Source organism: Drosophila tropicalis, unplaced genomic scaffold (genome assembly GCF_018151085.1).
Source record: "Drosophila tropicalis isolate 14030-0801.00 unplaced genomic scaffold, ASM1815108v1 contig_905, whole genome shotgun sequence".
Lineage (NCBI taxonomy): Eukaryota > Metazoa > Arthropoda > Insecta > Diptera > Drosophilidae > Drosophila > Drosophila tropicalis.
In genome coordinates, this window is record NW_027173405.1 from 1,490,098 (window position 1) to 1,511,597 (window position 21,500).

The 21,500-nt window shown below is 38.2% G+C and overlaps 1 protein-coding gene across 1 annotated transcript in view; it reads right to left on the bottom strand.

Annotated features, from left to right (window-relative positions):
• Nucleotides 1-21,500, bottom strand: part of LOC137586136 (calcineurin-binding protein cabin-1-like) — a 1,431,569-nt gene that overhangs the window by 730,244 nt on the left and 679,825 nt on the right. The gene's annotated exons all lie outside the window — the stretch shown is intronic.

The following is a 21,500-nucleotide window of genomic DNA, read 5'->3' on the forward strand; positions in this document are numbered from 1 at the left end:
TTATATTCAATAACACGCGCCACTGACATAAAGTTTCCTGCCAGCCCTGGTACATAAGGCACGTTGTTCATTGTTAATTTACATATTCCAGTCCGAATAGTGACTTTTCCTTTGCCTTCTGCACGTAAATACCCCGCATCTGCCAGACTGATCTTCTCATCATGTACAGAGAAATCTGAAAACATACTCTTATCGCAACACATATGACTCGTCGCACCAGAATCCAAGCACCACTTCTCTCTTTTCATATTCTCTGCTTCCAAAGCATTTATCAAGCTACATTGCTTGTTCTCCATTTTCTCAGTGTATTTGTACTCTTTCTCTTTTTATCGACTCTCTCTTTGCCGCACTGTGCTTTGACATGCCCTTGCCTGCCGCATTTGTAACAAGTAATTTGCGAACGATTTCTCTGTGTGCGTGCATTTTGATTTCTGTTTCTGTTCTGCATAGCAACAAATGCCTCTTGCCCATTCTCTTTCGTTACAGTTAGACGTTTTCGTTCTGCTTCCTCCTTTAATTTTATGCAGAGAATTTCAAAATTGGGCAAATCGTCGCGCGTCTCGATGGCGACAACGAAATTCTCATACACTGGTGGTAAACTCGATAACAAAATGATAGTTCGTAACTCCTCATTTATTTGTACACCGGCGCCTGCAAGCTGATCTAACACATCAGAGAAACCATTTATATAACTGGGCATATCTTGACCGTCTGTCATGCGTAAGCTTAGCAACTTATTGTACAGCGATACCTTCCGCACCGGTCCCTTTGGCTGATGGACATCTCGTAGTCTTGTCCACGCCTCAAATGCCGTTAAACAATTTTTTATGTATGCCAATTGCGATGGTTTTACGCTCAACGTAATACTTGCTAGGGCCTTCCGATCCAATCCTCCGAGATCGACACCTTCCACCGTGGGCAAATTTCCAGCCGTTACATCCCACAGGTCTGAATGCACCAACACGCTGCGCATTTATACAAATATACATTCCAAGAATCATAATTCTTTTCGTCCAACTTCTCGATGTGGTACAGATTACTCATGTTGTCTTTTGAGTCTCTTCTCCCGAATAAAGTTCGTAACTTATTCTTAGCTTTAATGCTCTCTGATATAAATCGTTAAATATATCACTTCATTACTTTACTATTCAAAACCGTGCCCTGGGCCCATAACCTGTTGAGGGGGGAGGGGACGCACAACCCGAATAACGCAGGCAGAATAAAAGAATAGTAACACGTCCGTACAACTCAGAAGTTTATTAGAGACTAATTGCGCGTGCCAGTAATTCAGTCGGGCAAGCGCAGTATTCAAATACAAAAAAGAGATAGATAGATGTATTAGAATACATGTGTGCATTGCTCTGGAAAGTTCTTGAACGTTACTTTTTTAACATAGTTTACAGTAATCAGAAAAAAAAAACAAAAATTAAGGAAAACAACAAAAACATGTAATACAATAGTTAATAATGAAGCGTAGATTTAAGTAAAGTAGTGGGAGAATTTATACATATACGGTGAAGAGAAAAAAATGCCCTTGGCAATGAAATTGTTTTGGAAGAATAAATAAGAAAAATGTATTTTGGATAGAAGTCTAAGTTCCCACAACATGATTATATAAAAATGATGAAATAGAATGAGCATTTGGGGTCCTTTAACATATCATAATTTTTGTCTTTTGTTATTGGCCATGGACGGGAGGGTATAGATGCATAATGGCAGCCAACATCTAAGCCATACTAGAGCTAGACATCATACATTGGGAGGAGTTCGCGTTAGATAGCTAGTTCATTAACTTAGTGGTATTTTTTTTTGTCCTGTTACTTGCGACATTAAAAAGCCATACGTTTGTTCGTTTTTTTTTTTTTTGAGAATGCAATTCTCTCTTTTAGTTTCATAGGGACTCTATAATAAATTATATGTAGCGAGATGTTTCGAAAACTGCAGCAACAACCCATCCCACCCGGAAGAGCTACGGTTACAAATTAGGGTCCCGATCCGCTGTAAGATCGTAATATCATGGTGTCAGTTTTTTTTGAGAGCCAACACTACCCTGCTACAGTACAATCTTATTTTTGTATTGGATTCTTCTTATTGTGATGTTTCTAGGATTAAACCATTTGTTCTTCCCGAAGACAAATTTCATCCTACATTAAATTCTAAAATTGATCTGCCCATGCTTTCACCATTACTTGGTTCAAATGAGTTACCTCCAACTAGGTGCTTTCGTAAGACTGACTCTGCTAGCCTTAATGAAAACATTACTATCAATTGTTACAATTGTAGAGATATGAACTCAGCTGTTCGTTTTTTTTATGATACTCTGAATTCACTCTTTGATATTTGTGTGCCTCTTGGTAGGCTGGAGCGGCTTATCAAACCTCCCTGGTTCTCTCGAGAGTTATCCAATTTGAAAATGTGAAGACTCGATATTATAAGAAGTTTCAAAAAATACGTCGTTCATCAGATTACGCTCTGTATACAGTCGCTCTTTAAAAATTCATGATGCTTAATACACAATGCTATAAGAATTATCTTCAGCGGTGTAAGCTTCAGGTTTCATCTGACCCTAAATAATTTTATAATTTTGTTAATTCTAAACGTAAGACCTCTGTGCACCCATCTTTTTTGTCTTTTAAAAATAAAAAACTATCACTGATCAGGCAATTGCCGATATGTTTGTGAGCTTTTCCAAAACAACTTATTTCTCAACGGAATATCGAGCAATTCCTTAAGCTAATCATTTGAAAGAGGCAAATTGTATTTTTCATCCAGTGATTGATGAAAGTTCTCTTCTTAGCGAACTTAAACTACTTAAACCTGTTTATTCTCTGGGGCCAGATGGTCTACCTGGATGTGTACTCAGGTTCTGTCCAAACGCATTATATAAACCCATTTTAAAATTTAAATTCATCTCTTTGGAAGGAGTCGTATATCATTCCTCTGCATAACAATGACAAAAAGTTCGAAGCCTCTAACTCTATAGTAAGAGATACACCTATGGGTATTTCAAAATTGTCCGCTATTCCGAAATCTATTGAGAAAACTATACTTCTCAATTGCAACATTTTTGCAGCTCTACTATTTCGCCATCCCAACATGGGTTTGTGAAACGTAGATCTACAACCACTAACCTTTTAGAATTTACCTTTACAATTAGCAAGGGGTTCAAAAATGGTAAACAAACTGATGTCATATACACTGACTTTAGCAAGAATTTTGATTCTCTTAATCAAACTATATTACTTTCTAAACTGAACGACATTGGGTTCCCACCTTCATTCCTTTCTTGGGTTCAAGAATATTTAACAAGTAGAAAACAGAAGGTACTTTTTAAGTCTTTTTTTCCAATTCAATTCCTGTGACATCTGGTGTACCTCAAGGTAGTCATCTTGGCCCTCTGCTCTTCACACTATTTATTAACAATCTTCCATCAGTCATTGTTCATTCGCGCGTGCTTATGTATGCTGACGAAGTCAAGCTTTGTCTTACTTATACAGAAACAGATCTTAACACTACCAAATGTAAGGTAATGACTTTTTTTCGTTACTCTCCTCAATTGGTCAATTATTTTCTAAACAATAGTCCTTTAGAACATTTAAATTATATGAATGATTTGGACATACTTATGGACCATAAGTTAAATTTTAAAACCCATATTTCCACCACGGAACCCCGATACAACTAAAGTTCTTTTTACTTCGCTTGTCCGTCCTATTTTCGAGTGTAGATCTTGCATTTGGTCCCCTTAATATCAGTCGCACCAGATTAGACTTGAATCCGTTCAAAAGCAGTTCTTGCTATTTGCTCTTCGTGGCTTAAGCTGGGATCGCAATGTCAATTTTCCTTCATATTCTAGTAGACTTCTCTTTCTTCCCTAACTAACCGTAGGGTTTGCTTGGTGTTATTTTTCTGTACAATCTCCTGATTGGTGATATTGACTCGCCTGAGTTATTAGCTCAAGTAAATCTGTCGGTACCATGAAGACGGAGTAGACATCTTTTGATACCTTTATCCCTTAGTCGTTGTTCTTCTAACTATGCCATGCATGCAGCTTTTAGGGTCCACTGCTCTGATTATAACCTTCTATTCGCTGTCCTATCCCATTTAGTTAATAGATAGCTACAGTATTATTTGTTTGTCTGTTTTTTTTTATTGTGTATTTGTGGGAAGCGGGCAGTTATCTGCTTGGGCTCGCGAGTAACAGGATTTGTCCTGGTGTCGTAGGGACCACTTGAACGTACTGCGCATAGTATCGTCAACGTCCGCTAAGATAAGTGTCAAAATCGTTCCGTCATCCATAAATCCGTAGATATCGACAGATTTAAAGTTACCGTACAAAGTAATTGGAACAATAAAAAAAGCATTATGGCTGGTTGGTTGGTGAACCACGATGATTATGCAGGGCGCCTTCAATTATCTCCTCATGGAGAAGACGATCATATTTTGCGCTGCAGCAAATATCTGGGCGTCTAAAGTACATTCTCATGCTAATAACGTTTGGCAGCATTTCTGGCAGCAATAATCTGTCACGCATCGCTCCAACTTCCCCACCTTTGACTTTGGACTTTTGCAGACGCAGACATTCTCCTCATTGCTGTATCCACCGAATCGTGTGCTACCTAGTGTCATAGGTGCTTCCTTTGTATTTTTTTTAAAGGTTAAAATTCCTTTTAGCATTTATTGGATTGTTTTATTATAAAATTAGTTTTGCGTGGCATCCTCTTCTTCACCATGGTTTTGGTATAGACACGGCTCACTACTACATGGTTTAAAACCCAAATCTCGTAATACAGCTTCCAGCTTAGAGTTCCATGCCCTTCCTGATTGTTTCAAACCGTAGATTGCCTTCTTCAAATGTAATGCAGCCTTTGGACGATTTTTGTCTGTGTACCCCATGGGTTGCCTCATATACATCGTGTCCTCCAGATCGCTATTGAGGTATGCTGTGCATACGTCCATTTGATGTAAATAAAGATCCAACTCTGCTGCCACCGCCAAAACAAACCTTACGCTTTCTAATCGACATACAGGAGCATATGTATCGGTGTAGTTTACACCAAACTGCTGCGAGCATCCTTTTGCAACCAATCGCGCCTTAAAATGTTCAATGTCTCCCTGCGCATTCTTTTTCAGACTAAAAACCCATTTGCAGCCTATTGTTCGTTGTTTGTTTGTTAGGTCTATCAGCTCCCATTTTGCCTATAGCGTCCAGGCAAATCAAACATAACCGTCGTACAATTAGTTTGCACTAAGGGATCTCTTTCATCAAAGAGAACATCTCTTCGTTCAACCACTTTGCGAGTTTCTCCATCATATAATCGGTATCCTTTTGCTTCTCTTGAATATCCCACCATGCGATATTCCTTTCCTTTTGGTCGGAATTTACTTTCCTGGTGACCCTTGGATAGCGCAACTGCAACAGAACCAAAAACTTTAAGATGATTAATACATGGCTTCTTGCCAGTCCACGCTTCCATTGGCGTTTGGTTTGTCAGTGCGCTTGTAGGCGAACGGTTCCTCAGATATACAGCTGTAAATATAGCCTCTGCCCACAATGCCTCACATAATCCAGACTGTGCCAACAAACACCTAGACATTTCCACCAGAGTGCGGTTTGCTCGTTCCGCAACGCCGTTCTGTTGTGGAGTGTACGCTATGGTCTGCACGTAAATACCCCGCATCTGCCAGACTGATCTTCTCATCATGTACAGAGAAATCTGAAAACATACTCTTATCGCAACACATATGACTCGTCGCACCAGAATCCAAGCACCACTTCTCTCTTTTCATATTCTCTGCTTCCAAAGCATTTATCAAGCTACATTGCTTGTTCTCCATTTTCTCAGTGTATTTGTACTCTTTCTCTTTTTTATCGACTCTCTCTTTGCCGCACTGTGCTTTGACATGCCCTTGCCTGCCGCATTTGTAACAAGTAATTTGCGAACGATTTCTCTGTGTGCGTGCATTTTGATTTCTGTTTCTGTTCTGCATAGCAACAAATGCCTCTTGCCCATTCTCTTTCGTTACAGTTAGACGTTTTCGTTCTGCTTCCTCCTTTAATTTTATGCAGAGAATTTCAAAATTGGGCAAATCGTCGTGCGTCTCGATGGCGACAACGAAATTCTCATACACTGGTGGTAAACTCGATAACAAAATGATAGTTCGTAACTCCTCATTTATTTGTACACCGGCGCCTGCAAGCTGATCTAACACATCAGAGAAACCATTTATATAACTGGGCATATCTTGACCGTCTGTCATGCGTAAGCTTAGCAACTTATTGTACAGCGATACCTTCCGCACCGGTCCCTTTGGCTGATGGACATCTCGTAGTCTTGTCCACGCCTCAAATGCCGTTAAACAATTTTTTATGTATGCCAATTGCGATGGTTTTACGCTCAACGTAATACTTGCTAGGGCCTTCCGATCCAATCCTCCGAGATCGACACCTTCCACCGTGGGCAAATTTCCAGCCGTTACATCCCACAGGTCTGAATGCACCAACACGCTGCGCATTTATACAAATATACATTCCAAGAATCATAATTCTTTTCGTCCAACTTCTCGATGTGGTACAGATTACTCATGTTGTCTTTTGAGTCTCTTCTCCCGAATAAAGTTCGTAACTTATTCTTAGCTTTAATGCTCTCTGATATAAATCGTTAAATATATCACTTCATTACTTTACTATTCAAAACCGTGCCCTGGGCCCATAACCTGTTGAGGGGGGAGGGGACGCACAACCCGAATAACGCAGGCAGAATAAAAGAATAGTAACACGTCCGTACAACTCAGAAGTTTATTAGAGACTAATTGCGCGTGCCAGTAATTCAGTCGGGCAAGCGCAGTATTCAAATACAAAAAAGAGATAGATAGATGTATTAGAATACATGTGTGCATTGCTCTGGAAAGTTCTTGAACGTTACTTTTTTAACATAGTTTACAGTAATCAGAAAAAAAAAAACAAAAATTAAGGAAAACAACAAAAACATGTAATACAATAGTTAATAATGAAGCGTAGATTTAAGTAAAGTAGTGGGAGAATTTATACATATACGGTGAAGAGAAAAAAATGCCCTTGGCAATGAAATTGTTTTGGAAGAATAAATAAGAAAAATGTATTTTGGATAGAAGTCTAAGTTCCCACAACATGATTATATAAAAATGATGAAATAGAATGAGCATTTGGGGTCCTTTAACATATCATAATTTTTGTCTTTTGTTATTGGCCATGGACGGGAGGGTATAGATGCATAATGGCAGCCAACATCTAAGCCATACTAGAGCTAGACATCATACATTGGGAGGAGTTCGCGTTAGATAGCTAGTTCATTAACTTAGTGGTATTTTTTTTTGTCCTGTTACTTGCGACATTAAAAAGCCATACGTTCGTTCGTTTTTTTTTTTTGAGAATGCAATTCTCTCTTTTAGTTTCATAGGGACTCTATAATAAATTATATGTAGCGAGATGTTTCGAAAACTGCAGCAACAACCCATCCCACCCGGAAGAGCTACGGTTACAAATTAGGGTCCCGATCCGCTGTAAGATCGTAATATCATGGTGTCAGTTTTTTTTGAGAGCCAACACTACCCTGCTACAGTACAATCTTATTTTTGTATTGGATTCTTCTTATTGTGATGTTTCTAGGATTAAACCATTTGTTCTTCCCGAAGACAAATTTCATCCTACATTAAATTCTAAAATTGATCTGCCCATGCTTTCACCATTACTTGGTTCAAATGAGTTACCTCCAACTAGGTGCTTTCGTAAGACTGACTCTGCTAGCCTTAATGAAAACATTACTATCAATTGTTACAATTGTAGAGATATGAACTCAGCTGTTCGTTTTTTTTATGATACTCTGAATTCACTCTTTGATATTTGTGTGCCTCTTGGTAGGCTGGAGCGGCTTATCAAACCTCCCTGGTTCTCTCGAGAGTTATCCAATTTGAAAATGTGAAGACTCGATATTATAAGAAGTTTCAAAAAATACGTCGTTCATCAGATTACGCTCTGTATACAGTCGCTCTTTAAAAATTCATGATGCTTAATACACAATGCTATAAGAATTATCTTCAGCGGTGTAAGCTTCAGGTTTCATCTGACCCTAAATAATTTTATAATTTTGTTAATTCTAAACGTAAGACCTCTGTGCACCCATCTTTTTTGTCTTTTAAAAATAAAAAACTATCACTGATCAGGCAATTGCCGATATGTTTGTGAGCTTTTCCAAAACAACTTATTTCTCAACGGAATATCGAGCAATTCCTTAAGCTAATCATTTGAAAGAGGCAAATTGTATTTTTCATCCAGTGATTGATGAAAGTTCTCTTCTTAGCGAACTTAAACTACTTAAACCTGTTTATTCTCTGGGGCCAGATGGTCTACCTGGATGTGTACTCAGGTTCTGTCCAAACGCATTATATAAACCCATTTTAAAATTTAAATTCATCTCTTTGGAAGGAGTCGTATATCATTCCTCTGCATAACAATGACAAAAAGTTCGAAGCCTCTAACTCTATAGTAAGAGATACACCTATGGGTATTTCAAAATTGTCCGCTATTCCGAAATCTATTGAGAAAACTATACTTCTCAATTGCAACATTTTTGCAGCTCTACTATTTCGCCATCCCAACATGGGTTTGTGAAACGTAGATCTACAACCACTAACCTTTTAGAATTTACCTTTACAATTAGCAAGGGGTTCAAAAATGGTAAACAAACTGATGTCATATACACTGACTTTAGCAAGAATTTTGATTCTCTTAATCAAACTATATTACTTTCTAAACTGAACGACATTGGGTTCCCACCTTCATTCCTTTCTTGGGTTCAAGAATATTTAACAAGTAGAAAACAGAAGGTACTTTTTAAGTCTTTTTTTTCCAATTCAATTCCTGTGACATCTGGTGTACCTCAAGGTAGTCATCTTGGCCCTCTGCTCTTCACACTATTTATTAACAATCTTCCATCAGTCATTGTTCATTCGCGCGTGCTTATGTATGCTGACGAAGTCAAGCTTTGTCTTACTTATACAGAAACAGATCTTAACACTACCAAATGTAAGGTAATGACTTTTTTTCGTTACTCTCCTCAATTGGTCACTTATTTTCTAAACAATAGTCCTTTAGAACATTTAAATTATATGAATGATTTGGACATACTTATGGACCATAAGTTAAATTTTAAAACCCATATTTCCACCACGGAACCCCGATACAACTAAAGTTCTTTTTACTTCGCTTGTCCGTCCTATTTTCGAGTGTAGATCTTGCATTTGGTCCCCTTAATATCAGTCGCACCAGATTAGACTTGAATCCGTTCAAAAGCAGTTCTTGCTATTTGCTCTTCGTGGCTTAAGCTGGGATCGCAATGTCAATTTTCCTTCATATTCTAGTAGACTTCTCTTTCTTCCCTAACTAACCGTAGGGTTTGCTTGGTGTTATTTTTCTGTACAATCTCCTGATTGGTGATATTGACTCGCCTGAGTTATTAGCTCAAGTAAATCTGTCGGTACCATGAAGACGGAGTAGACATCTTTTGATACCTTTATCCCTTAGTCGTTGTTCTTCTAACTATGCCATGCATGCAGCTTTTAGGGTCCACTGCTCTGATTATAACCTTCTATTCGCTGTCCTATCCCATTTAGTTAATAGATAGCTACAGTATTATTTGTTTGTCTGTTTTTTTTTATTGTGTATTTGTGGGAAGCGGGCAGTTATCTGCTTGGGCTCGCGAGTAACAGGATTTGTCCTGGTGTCGTAGGGACCACTTGAACGTACTGCGCATAGTATCGTCAACGTCCGCTAAGATAAGTGTCAAAATCGTTCCGTCATCCATAAATCCGTAGATATCGACAGATTTAAAGTTACCGTACAAAGTAATTGGAACAATAAAAAAAGCATTATGGCTGGTTGGTTGGTGAACCACGATGATTATGCAGGGCGCCTTCAATTATCTCCTCATGGAGAAGACGATCATATTTTGCGCTGCAGCAAATATCTGGGCGTCTAAAGTACATTCTCATGCTAATAACGTTTGGCAGCATTTCTGGCAGCAATAATCTGTCACGCATCGCTCCAACTTCCCCACCTTTGACTTTGGACTTTTGCAGACGCAGACATTCTCCTCATTGCTGTATCCACCGAATCGTGTGCTACCTAGTGTCATAGGTGCTTCCTTTGTATTTTTTTTAAAGGTTAAAATTCCTTTTAGCATTTATTGGATTGTTTTATTATAAAATTAGTTTTGCGTGGCATCCTCTTCTTCACCATGGTTTTGGTATAGACACGGCTCACTACTACATGGTTTAAAACCCAAATCTCGTAATACAGCTTCCAGCTTAGAGTTCCATGCCCTTCCTGATTGTTTCAAACCGTAGATTGCCTTCTTCAAATGTAATGCAGCCTTTGGACGATTTTTGTCTGTGTACCCCATGGGTTGCCTCATATACATCGTGTCCTCCAGATCGCTATTGAGGTATGCTGTGCATACGTCCATTTGAAGTAAATAAAGATCCAACTCTGCTGCCACCGCCAAAACAAACCTTACGCTTTCTAATCGACATACAGGAGCATATGTATCGGTGTAGTTTACACCAAACTGCTGCGAGCATCCTTTTGCAACCAATCGCGCCTTAAAATGTTCAATGTCTCCCTGCGCATTCTTTTTCAGACTAAAAACCCATTTGCAGCCTATTGTTCGTTGTTTGTTTGTTAGGTCTATCAGCTCCCATTTTGCCTATAGCGTCCAGGCAAATCAAACATAACCGTCGTACAATTAGTTTGCACTAAGGGATCTCTTTCATCAAAGAGAACATCTCTTCGTTCAACCAATTTGCGAGTTTCTCCATCATATAATCGGTATCCTTTTGCTTCTCTTGAATATCCCACCATGCGATATTCCTTTCCTTTTGGTCGGAATTTACTTTCCTGGTGACCCTTGGATAGCGCAACTGCAACAGAACCAAAAACTTTAAGATGATTAATACATGGCTTCTTGCCAGTCCACGCTTCCATTGGCGTTTGGTTTGTCAGTGCGCTTGTAGGCGAACGGTTCCTCAGATATACAGCTGTAAATATAGCCTCTGCCCACAATGCCTCACATAATCCAGACTGTGCCAACAAACACCTAGACATTTCCACCAGAGTGCGGTTTGCTCGTTCCGCAACGCCGTTCTGTTGTGGAGTGTACGCTATGGTCTGCACGTAAATACCCCGCATCTGCCAGACTGATCTTCTCATCATGTACAGAGAAATCTGAAAACATACTCTTATCGCAACACATATGACTCGTCGCACCAGAATCCAAGCACCACTTCTCTCTTTTCATATTCTCTGCTTCCAAAGCATTTATCAAGCTACATTGCTTGTTCTCCATTTTCTCAGTGTATTTGTACTCTTTCTCTTTTTTATCGACTCTCTCTTTGCCGCACTGTGCTTTGACATGCCCTTGCCTGCCGCATTTGTAACAAGTAATTTGCGAACGATTTCTCTGTGTGCGTGCATTTTGATTTCTGTTTCTGTTCTGCATAGCAACAAATGCCTCTTGCCCATTCTCTTTCGTTACAGTTAGACGTTTTCGTTCTGCTTCCTCCTTTAATTTTATGCAGAGAATTTCAAAATTGGGCAAATCGTCGCGCGTCTCGATGGCGACAACGAAATTCTCATACACTGGTGGTAAACTCGATAACAAAATGATAGTTCGTAACTCCTCATTTATTTGTACACCGGCGCCTGCAAGCTGATCTAACACATCAGAGAAACCATTTATATAACTGGGCATATCTTGACCGTCTGTCATGCGTAAGCTTAGCAACTTATTGTACAGCGATACCTTCCGCACCGGTCCCTTTGGTTGATGGACATCTCGTAGTCTTGTCCACGCCTCAAATGCCGTTAAACAATTTTTTATGTATGCCAATTGCGATGGTTTTACGCTCAACGTAATACTTGCTAGGGCCTTCCGATCCAATCCTCCGAGATCGACACCTTCCACCGTGGGCAAATTTCCAGCCGTTACATCCCACAGGTCTGAATGCACCAACACGCTGCGCATTTATACAAATATACATTCCAAGAATCATAATTCTTTTCGTCCAACTTCTCGATGTGGTACAGATTACTCATGTTGTCTTTTGAGTCTCTTCTCCCGAATAAAGTTCGTAACTTATTCTTAGCTTTAATGCTCTCTGATATAAATCGTTAAATATATCACTTCATTACTTTACTATTCAAAACCGTGCCCTGGGCCCATAACCTGTTGAGGGGGGAGGGGACGCACAACCCGAATAACGCAGGCAGAATAAAAGAATAGTAACACGTCCGTACAACTCAGAAGTTTATTAGAGACTAATTGCGCGTGCCAGTAATTCAGTCGGGCAAGCGCAGTATTCAAATACAAAAAAGAGATAGATAGATGTATTAGAATACATGTGTGCATTGCTCTGGAAAGTTCTTGAACGTTACTTTTTTAACATAGTTTACAGTAATCAGAAAAAAAAAAACAAAAATTAAGGAAAACAACAAAAACATGTAATACAATAGTTAATAATGAAGCGTAGATTTAAGTAAAGTAGTGGGAGAATTTATACATATACGGTGAAGAGAAAAAAATGCCCTTGGCAATGAAATTGTTTTGGAAGAATAAATAAGAAAAATGTATTTTGGATAGAAGTCTAAGTTCCCACAACATGATTATATAAAAATGTGGGATTGGTGCCCACAAGAATTAGAATAGTTGTTATATTAAGTAGATTATTTATTAAATTAGGTAATTAATAACGGAACAATAGGTTTTGACAAATTATGTATTGACTCATTTTACACACACGTCGTTCGTCGTTCGTCGTTTTTTCTCGACTCCTCGTTTTCAACTCTGCCTTGCCACACCGTCTTCTCTTTCCTTGCCACCTCGTCGATCAGCTGCTTCGGGAGTAGGCCTGGCCTTACAGCGTTACCATACCATCCCCACAGATCGGCCATCCTTAATTGCATTTGCCCCAAATGCGTCGTCGTCGTCCTCAAAGTCGTCATCATCGGCTTTGGATTCATCTTCATTTTCGTCTTCTTCGGCCTTGGAGTCATCTGTATCGTCTGTAGAGGTGTCATCATTAAATTTGTGGTTTTCAACATCGTCTTCATGGTAGTCATTCTTAGTTTTCAGCATCGTTGTCATCATCGTCGTAACCATCATTCTAATTATCATCGTTGTAGTCATCGTTATCATCATCTTTGGAATAGTCATCATTATAATCGTCATCATCGGAGTAGTCATCTTTATTATCATCATTATCGTCTTTATCATTGTAGTTATCATCGTAGTCATCATCATTGTAGTTATCATCGTAATCATCATCATTGGAATTGTCATCATTATCCTCATCGTTGTCCTTTCATAAGTTTTCTTAGTTATCAGCTTCGTCATCGTCTACATAAGGGATCCATTTCTTCATATATTCGGCGCAAGTAGTCGTATTTTTCGGACCATCTACAAAGTGTGCATCTTTAGTGACATCATAAGTATCCTTTGATTTGACTTTAGTTACTCGATAAGGACCTAAATACTTTGGCTTTAACTTCAGTCCACCTCCGAATTGAGTACGTTTAATTGCAACAATATCGCCTTCTTTATAAATTGATGCATGTTTTCGTCGTAGATTATAAGTGTTCTTGTTTTCCTCTTGTAGATTTATGATTTGCTGCTTCGCATGCTTCCTTAGGTCATCTCTTTTTTCGTTAAACATAGCTATCATTTCCTCATCAATAATTTGCTTCAATTGGATATCAAACTTCGTACGCATTTTGACTCCAACTAATAACTCGAACGGAGTAATATTTGTGCTTCTACAGTGAGTTGAATTTATTGTTTGCTGAACTCTACCAACAAACTTGTACCATTTGCTCGGGTCATCAACAGAAAGTTTGGATAAAACAGATATAATAATAGCATTAAGTCTCTCTACTTGTCCATTTGCTCTAGGTAATCCGGTAGTAACAGCATGATGAAGGATGTTCTCTGAACGGCAATACTCCTTAAAGTCTTCTGATGTGAAAGCAGATCCTCTATCTGTAATAATCTGGACTGGGTTTCCAAATGTGAGACTTTGTGCTTGCAATCTCGATATAACTTCTTGGGCGGATGTCGTCTTAGTCGAATATAACCAGCAGTATTTGGTGAATGCATCTATAACAGCTAGGATGTGTTTGTATCTCTTATCAGTAGATTCAAGCGGACCCAAAAAATCAATGTGGAATGTTTGCAGTGGTTCTTCTTCCTTAGGCAATGGATTTAACAGTCCCTCCTTTTTTCCTTGTTTGCGGTTTGAGATAATACACGGGATGCAGCACCTAATATGTCGTTCGACTTTGGCCTCAAGTTTCGGTATATAATATTCTTTCGCAATTATGTCTTTCGTCTTCCTAACCGAAAAATGTCCTCTCGCATGAGCTTCTTTGATAAGATCACGCTGAAATGATGTTGGTACAACTATTAGTTCGACGTCGTTCACCAGCTTACATAAGAGACCGGCTTTCATAAAGTAATCATTGTGTGATGCTTTTTCAGATAGAATATCGATAATTGCTTTTATCTCGTCGTCTTGTTCTTGAAGATACTTTAGTTTGCTGATTGTGCTTCCCTCGGTGATTAACATTACTGGATTTCGGCTTAAGGCGTCAGCATGCCGAATACGTGTTCCTTCTCTATGCTCCACCTCGAAGTCAAATTCTTGTAGCATTAGTATCCATCGGGCCACTCGTGTGCCAACGTCTCGTTTTTCCATGGTTTTGGTGAAAGCATTGCAGTCGCTTACGAGTTTGAAGCGGATGCCAAGTAAGTAGACTCGGAATTTGTTGAGAGCTTCAATAACGGCTAGTATCTCCAGTTCGTAGCTTGAAAACTTCCTTTGTGCGTCCGTTGTGATCCTGCTCATATAATATACGGGGTGTAGTTGTCCATCTTCAGGTGAGACTTGTAAAAGTGCTGCTCCAAACCCGTCGATCGAAGCATCGGTGTGGAGCTCCGTCTTATGGTTAAAGTTAAAGATTTTTAATACGGGCTTCTCTGTGATCAATATTTTTAACCTGTTGAATGATTCGATTTCAAAATCATTAAAGTGGAATTTAGCATTCTGTTTTAGTAGATTCGTCAGAGGCTTAGCTATTAATCCAAAATTTTTAATAAATTTTCTAAAGTATCCAACCAATCCTAGGAAACTTTGAAGTTGCTTCTGGTTTGAGGGCTGGGGAAATTTAGTTACAGCTTTGGTTTTCTCTTCAGAAATACATATCTTTTGGTCTTCGATTTCGTGCCCTAAAAACTCGACTCTTCTCTTTAAAAAACTGCATTTTTTTAGGTTGATCATCAGGCCGTAATTTTCACACTGTTTGAGGACTTCTTTGAGATTTGATATGGCCTCGTCTTCATCTTTAGCTGGAATAATGATGTCATCTACATATGGAATCGCGATATTTTTACGAGTCAGCTCTCGAAATATAGCATTGATGTGTCTTTGGAAAACACTAGGAGAATTTGCTAGTCCAAATGGTACCTTCAGAAACTGGTATTGCCCGTTGTGGGTTACAAAAGATGTATATTTTCGGCTTTCCTCCTCGACATCAACATGGAAGAATCCATTTTTCAGGTCAATAGTGCTGAATATCTTCGCACTTACCAATCTGTCCAGTTGGTCTTCGATTAAGGGTAAAGGAAAATGGTCTCGTAATATTATCTTGTTAATCCTTCTATAGTCGATACATAGTCTTGGAGAACCATCTCGTTTTTTTACTAGGACTACGGGGCTACTGTACTCTGACTCAGAGTGCTCGACTATACCTTCTTTTAACCATTCATCAACTTGTTGGTCTACTACGGAACGTTCGTTATAACCGATTCTACGCGGACGAGAGTAGATTGGGGTATCGTCATTAACCACGATTCGCATTTTTACGTTTGTCGACTTTGCGTTTACGGGTTTATAGTTTTTTATCAGTTCGCGTACTTCATACTTTGCGGAATTGCTTGCATTAGCTTCGATATTTAAATCAATCTCGTTAACATTTGATGCATTTATTTTCATCAACACCGAAATTTCTGTTTCAAGCTCGATACTGTCACTTTTTCTTACAATTATCCCGTCACGATTTATTTTTACTTCTGCAATTTTACAAAATTCTTCGCCTAAGAGCAAGTCTTCATCAAGAAATTGTTTTTCGATTACTAGAAATACTGATTTGAATTCTTGACCGTCAATTATGAATAGTTTTTCGATTGAACCCATGGCTTTGACCGCGTCGCCATTACCGAACCCGATTAAAAATTTGTTGCACGCACATAGCTTTGACTGTTTTATTCTTTTATAAATTTTTTCGGACATAAGATTGTATTTACTTCCAGTGTCAATAAAAGCATTCATCTTTAAACCGTCGATTGTTATCTCTTTATACATACGTGAGGTTGATGTGTTTAGTTTTCGTGTATTACTCACTTCGCGTTTTTCCGATTTCTTGGGACAATCTTTGCCAATATGGCCAAACATGTTGCATTCAAAACACTTTTTACCTTTGTTTTTATCGTCACAGTCAGCGGCTGTATGACCTTTAAGACCACAATTGAAACATTTGATTTCTTTATTTACATTTCGAACTTGCTTTGGCTGCGAATTGCGATCACTTTTCTGGAATTGTTTATTAAAATTTAGTACATTCTTATTCTCACTCTTAGATTTCTCCCGCATTATTTCGTAGCATTTCAATTTGTCTTTAAAGTCTTTTATGTTGTTAGCTCCATACAACATTGATTTGTTCGTACCACTGTCGTCAATACCATCAATAACATACTGGATCAATGCAGACTCTTCGATATTTCCGCGCGTGGATAACTCTTTCATCAGCAAAAAATATTCTTGTAAACTCTCGTTCTTTCTAATTTTCCGATCTGCCATCATCTTATGCAATTGGGCACTGTTTGTCGTCGATTTAAATTCATTAAGTAGCGCCTTTTTTAATTTTAACCAGTTAGAAATACCTCGTTCGCTCGCAACAAAAAGTTTTGCTAATCCTTTTAATGACCGTTTTGCGAATATAAACATTTGTAAATCATTCCAATACATTAGCTTTGCAAGATCTTCGAATTCATTAATCCACACTTCAATGGAAAGGGTATCTTCACCATTAAACGATCTAATCGAGTCTTCGACATCATGAAAATTTAAAGCAAATCTTGGAACACTTTGAATCGGAACGTTTTGAATTGAAACACTGGCTACTGAAGGGTTTTTTTTGTTTTTTTCTTCTTGTGCATCATTATCGTCAACGTCATTATTATCATCTTCTTCGCTTTCGTCAGAGACTTCGTCATTCGCGGCATTAAAATCAGCATCACGCAGTAAATTTCCCTTTTGCAAATTACAAAATATAAAGTTGGGCAGGTCGCTCTCATTATGGTGTAAATGTAGCATATTACATATTACAGCTAAGTCATTATCAGAAAGTTCATCGGCAATATATGACATTTTAATTGCATACTCTTTATCTGTTCTTTCGTAGTTGTAACCTTGAAATTCGCGTAACCGTTTTCTGTTATTTCTGTCTCCATCCCTTTCGAATACATATTTGTGAAGCAATGCAATGTTCTGTCTCTTTTCCGTACGCAGTTTTTCATTTACAGCACCGAAGTCTGCGAGCTTTGCCATGTTCACTTTTGTATGTCTGTATTGGTAGCGTCACTCTTATATGTGTGTGTATTCACAATTTGTCGAAGTGTTAAACGTTTGACAAATTCTTGGAACTGCGTTAAAATTCTTTTGTTTTTTGTCTTTCAGATCTCACTTTAATTAATTTTCTTTAATTAATACTTTTACATAAATTTGTCCATCTTATTCGTCGTTTTAGCACTTCTTACTATTTTTTCACATCATTTAGCTTAAGACTTCACATTTTTTAGTTATGTTGAACCGTTATATTTTTCTTCATTTAAGTTAGGTTGAGCCATCATTTTTTTTTACTTCATTTAAGTTAGGTTGAGCCGTCATTTTTTATTTCATTTAAGTTAGGTTGAGCCCCCATATTTGTGGGATTGGTGCCCACAAGAATTAGAATAGTTGTTATATTAAGTAGATTATTTATTAAATTAGGTAATTAATAACGGAACAATAGGTTTTGACAAATTATGTATTGACTCATTTTACACACACGTCGTTCGTCGTTCGTCGTTTTTTCTCGACTCCTCGTTTTCAACTCTGCCTTGCCACACCGTCTTCTCTTTCCTTGCCACCTCGTCGATCAGCTGCTTCGGGAGTAGGCCTGGCCTTACAGCGTTACCATACCATCCCCACAAAAATGATGAAATAGAATGAGCATTTGGGGTCCTTTAACATATCATAATTTTTGTCTTTTGTTATTGGCCATGGACGGGAGGGTATAGATGCATAATGGCAGCCAACATCTAAGCCATACTAGAGCTAGACATCATACATTGGGAGGAGTTCGCGTTAGATAGCTAGTTCATTAACTTAGTGGTATTTTTTTTTGTCCTGTTACTTGCGACATTAAAAAGCCATACGTTTGTTCGTTTTTTTTTTTGAGAATGCAATTCTCTCTTTTAGTTTCATAGGGACTCTATAATAAATTATATGTAGCGAGATGTTTCGAAAACTGCAGCAACAACCCATCCCACCCGGAAGAGCAACGGTTACAAATTAGGGTCCCGATCCGCTGTAAGATCGTAATATCATGGTGTCAGTTTTTTTTGAGAGCCAACACTACCCTGCTACAGTACAATCTTATTTTTGTATTGGATTCTTCTTATTGTGATGTTTCTAGGATTAAACCATTTGTTCTTCCCGAAGACAAATTTCATCCTACATTAAATTCTAAAATTGATCTGCCCATGCTTTCACCATTACTTGGTTCAAATGAGTTACCTCCAACTAGGTGCTTTCGTAAGACTGACTCTGCTAGCCTTAATGAAAACATTACTATCAATTGTTACAATTGTAGAGATATGAACTCAGCTGTTCGTTTTTTTTATGATACTCTGAATTCACTCTTTGATATTTGTGTGCCTCTTGGTAGGCTGGAGCGGCTTATCAAACCTCCCTGGTTCTCTCGAGAGTTATCCAATTTGAAAATGTGAAGACTCGATATTATAAGAAGTTTCAAAAAATACGTCGTTCATCAGATTACGCTCTGTATACAGTCGCTCTTTAAAAATTCATGATGCTTAATACACAATGCTATAAGAATTATCTTCAGCGGTGTAAGCTTCAGTTTTCATCTGACCCTAAATAATTTTATAATTTTGTTAATTCTAAACGTAAGACCTCTGTGCACCCATCTTTTTTGTCTTTTAAAAATAAAAAACTATCACTGATCAGGCAATTGCCGATATGTTTGTGAGCTTTTCCAAAACAACTTATTTCTCAACGGAATATCGAGCAATTCCTTAAGCTAATCATTTGAAAGAGGCAAATTGTATTTTTCATCCAGTGATTGATGAAAGTTCTCTTCTTAGCGAACTTAAACTACTTAAACCTGTTTATTCTCTGGGGCCAGATGGTCTACCTGGATGTGTACTCAGGTTCTGTCCAAACGCATTATATAAACCCATTTTAAAATTTAAATTCATCTCTTTGGAAGGAGTCGTATATCATTCCTCTGCATAACAATGACAAAAAGTTCGAAGCCTCTAACTCTATAGTAAGAGATACACCTATGGGTATTTCAAAATTGTCCGCTATTCCGAAATCTATTGAGAAAACTATACTTCTCAATTGCAACATTTTTGCAGCTCTACTATTTCGCCATCCCAACATGGGTTTGTGAAACGTAGATCTACAACCACTAACCTTTTAGAATTTACCTTTACAATTAGCAAGGGGTTCAAAAATGGTAAACAAACTGATGTCATATACACTGACTTTAGCAAGAATTTTGATTCTCTTAATCAAACTATATTACTTTCTAAACTGAACGACATTGGGTTCCCACCTTCATTCCTTTCTTGGGTTCAAGAATATTTAACAAGTAGAAAACAGAAGGTACTTTTTAAGTCTTTTTTTCCAATTCAATTCCTGTGACATCTGGTGTACCTCAAGGTAGTCATCTTGGCCCTCTGCTCTTCACACTATTTATTAACAATCTTCCATCAGTCATTGTTCATTCGCGCGTGCTTATGTATGCTGACGAAGTCAAGCTTTGTCTTACTTATACAGAAACAGATCTTAACACTACCAAATGTAAGGTAATGACTTTTTTTCGTTACTCTCCTTAATTGGTCACTTATTTTCTAAACAATAGTCCTTTAGAACATTTAAATTATATGAATGATTTGGACATACTTATGGACCATAAGTTAAATTTTAAAACCCATATTTCCACCACGGAACCCCGATACAACTAAAGTTCTTTTTACTTCGCTTGTCCGTCCTATTTTCGAGTGTAGATCTTGCATTTGGTCCCCTTAATATCAGTCGCACCAGATTAGACTTGAATCCGTTCAAAAGCATTTCTTGCTATTTGCTCTTCGTGGCTTAAGCTGGGATCGCAATGTCAATTTTCCTTCATATTCTAGTAGACTTCTCTTTCTTCCCTAACTAACCGTAGGGTTTGCTTGGTGTTATTTTTCTGTACAATCTCCTGATTGGTGATATTGACTCGCCTGAGTTATTAGCTCAAGTAAATCTGTCGGTACCATGAAGACGGAGTAGACATCTTTTGATACCTTTATCCCTTAGTCGTTGTTCTTCTAACTATGCCATGCATGCAGCTTTTAGGGTCCACTGCTCTGATTATAACCTTCTATTCGCTGTCCTATCCCATTTAGTTAATAGATAGCTACAGTATTATTTGTTTGTCTGTTTTTTTTTATTGTGTATTTGTGGGAAGCGGGCAGTTATCTGCTTGGGCTCGCGAGTAACAGGATTTGTCCTGGTGTCGTAGGGACCACTTGAACGTACTGCGCATAGTATCGTCAACGTCCGCTAAGATAAGTGTCAAAATCGTTCCGTCATCCATAAATCCGTAGATATCGAGAGATTTAAAGTTACCGTACAAAGTAATTGGAACAATAAAAAAAGCATTATGGCTGGTTGGTTGGTGAACCACGATGATTATGCAGGGCGCCTTCAATTATCTCCTCATGGAGAAGACGATCATATTTTGCGCTGCAGCAAATATCTGGGCGTCTAAAGTACATTCTCATGCTAATAACGTTTGGCAGCATTTCTGGCAGCAATAATCTGTCACGCATCGCTCCAACTTCCCCACCTTTGACTTTGGACTTTTGCAGACGCAGACATTCTCCTCATTGCTGTATCCACCGAATCGTGTGCTACCTAGTGTCATAGGTGCTTCCTTTGTATTTTTTTTAAAGGTTAAAATTCCTTTTAGCATTTATTGGATTGTTTTATTATAAAATTAGTTTTGCGTGGCATCCTCTTCTTCACCATGGTTTTGGTATAGACACGGCTCACTACTACATGGTTTAAAACCCAAATCT